Here is a 2648-nt window from a genome sequence, read left to right as displayed (position 1 = left end):
GGGCCTGGGATGGAGCCCTACCCTGCTCAGCGGGGAGCTTGCTTCTTCTTTTCCCTTTGCCTGCTGCTCCCCCTGCTTGTGTTCTCTCTCTCTCTCTCTCTGTCAAACAAATAAATAATTTTTTTTATTTATTTATGATAGTTACACACATACAGAGAGAGAGAGAGAGAGAGAGAGAGAGAGAGAGAGGCAGAGACATAGGCAGAGGGAGAAGCAGGCTCCATGCACCGGGAGCCCGATGTGGGATTCTATCCTGGGTCTCCAGGATTGCGCCCTGGGCCAAAGGCAGGCGCCAAACCGCTGCGCCACCCAGGGATCCCTGTCAAACAAATAAATAAAAATCTAAAAGAAAGAAAGAAAGCAAGAAAGAAAGCAAGAAAGAAAGAAAGAAAGAATCCCAGATATAATTCAACGTTAATCAGCATACGAAGAACCAGGAAAATTTCAAGTGGTAAGGGAAAAAACAATCAACCGACACCAACTCTACAGAGACATGGATGTTGTGATAATGAGACAAAGACTTTTAAAAAGCACTGCTCAAAGAGGTATAGATGGTACAAAGGCCATCTCAGCAAAAAGATAAAAGATATAAAGAAGAAATAAGGGACACCTGGCTGGCTCAGTCAGTAAAGCCTGTGACTCTTGATCTGGGGATTGTAGGTTTGAGTCCTACACGGAGGGTAGAGAAACTTAAAAAAAAAAAAAAAAAAAAAAAGACAAGAATGGAAAAATCTTAAATGAAAAACATAATAACTAAAATAAATATTTACTGGGTGGGAAGAATAGAGATGATGGAGTAAAGAGTCTATGGACTTAAATTGATAAAAATGATCCAATTTTAACAACAGAGAAAAAAAAAGAAAAAAAATGAACAGAACCTCAGGGATTCAAGAAAGCATACCTGAAATCCTAATACATATTTAATCAGCTATCAGATAATCAAAAAGAAATAAGAATGGGGAAGCAGAGGAACAAAAATCAGAAAACAAATAGTAAAATGGTAAATACAAGTCTAATATACCAAAAATTACATAAAATGCAAATAGTCTAAACACATTGATTAAAAGACAGGGACTGCCAGAATTGCTTTTTGATTAAAAAAAAAAAAAACCTAAAGATAGGCTGTCTACAAGAAAACAAGTTTAAATATAATATCATAAGGAACATAAGAGAATATAAAAAGATATATATCATTCAAAAGCTAAGCAAGCAAAAGCTGGAATGGCTAAATTAACATTAGAAAAAATAGGCTTTAAAGCAAGGAAAATTAACAAGCATAAAGAGGAACATTACATAACAATAAATGGGTCAATTTGTCAAGAACACATAATAGCCTTAAACGTATATGCAGCAAACCACTGGGCTTCAAGACACAGAAAGCAAAAATACAACAAATCCACAATTGTAACTGGAGATTTCACTACTCTTCTTTCATTAATAAATGATAGAGCTAGACAGAAAATCAGCAGGGATATAGAAGAGCTGAATTACACTATCAAACAACTGGAATTAATAGACCTTTGTAAAGTATTCCATTTAATAAGAGCAGAATACACATTCTTTTCAAGTACACATGGAATCTTTACCAAGACGGAACACTTCCTGGGTGATAAAACAAACTTCAACAAATTTAAAGAATTGAAATCATTTAATACATGTTCTCTGACCATAATGAAATTGAACTAGAAATCAGCAGGAAGATAATGGGTAAATCTCTAGGATCTTGGAAATTAACATACATTTAAATAATCCATGGGTCGAAGAGAGAGTCCTGAAAGGTATTTAAAAAAATTTTTCATTGAACAAAAACGAAAACACAACACATAAAAATTTGTGGGATGAGGCTAAAGCAGTGCCTAAAGGGGAATGTATATAATGTTTATAATGCTTATAAATTTAAAATGCCTATATTAGAAAAGAAGAAAGGTCTCAAATCAACAGACTGCTCTTCCATTTTAAGAAACTAAGAAGAGCGGGTTCACTTCAGCAGCACATATGCTAAAGCTGGAACAATACAGAGAAGATTAGTATGGCCCCTGTGCAAGAATGACAGGCAAATTCATGAAGTGTTCCATATTAAAAAAGAGAGAGAGAGAGAGAAAAGAAAGAAAAGAAACTAAGAAGAGCAAAATAAACACAATGTAAATGAAAGGAAAGGAAATCATAAAGATGAGAAATCAAGGGGCACCTGGACCACTTAGTCATTTAAGCGTCTGCCTTTGGCTCCAGTTGTGATCCCAGGGTCATGGGATGGAGCCTGTTGGGGCACCTGCTTCCCCCTCTCCCCCCTATTCGTGCTCTTTCTCTCTCATTCTCTCTCTCTCTTTCGGATAACTAAATAAGATCTTTTAAAAAGAAGATGAGAAATAATGGCATTGAAAACAGAAAAATAGAGAAAATCAATGATACCAAAAGCTGGTTCTATGAAAAGATGAATTAAATTGATAAACTCTGGGCAGCCAGGGTGGCTCGGCGATTTAGTGCCGCCTTCAGCCCAGAGCATGATCCTGGAAACTCAGGATAGAGTCCCATGTCAGGCTCCCTGCATGGAGCCTGCTTCTTCCTCTGCCTGTGTCTCTGCCCACCCCCCACCCCCCGTGTCTCTCATGAATAAATAAATAAAATATTTAAAAATAATAGTGATAATC

The 2648-nt window shown here is 36.7% G+C and overlaps 1 non-coding gene across 1 annotated transcript; it reads left to right on the top strand.

Annotated features, from left to right (window-relative positions):
• The first annotated feature begins 1976 nt into the window (after positions 1–1976).
• On the top strand, positions 1977–2081 carry LOC129513251 (U6 spliceosomal RNA). The gene has a single exon (XR_008665212.1). It is a non-coding gene; the product is annotated as a U6 spliceosomal RNA (small nuclear RNA).
• The last annotated feature ends 567 nt before the right edge of the window (positions 2082–2648 follow it).

This window comes from Nyctereutes procyonoides, unplaced genomic scaffold (genome assembly GCF_905146905.1).
Source record: "Nyctereutes procyonoides isolate TBG_1078 unplaced genomic scaffold, NYPRO_anot_genome, whole genome shotgun sequence".
Classification (NCBI taxonomy): Eukaryota; Metazoa; Chordata; class Mammalia; order Carnivora; family Canidae; genus Nyctereutes; species Nyctereutes procyonoides.
The sequence above is the reverse complement of the archived record's forward strand: the minus strand, read 5'-3'. Positions and strand labels throughout refer to the sequence as shown.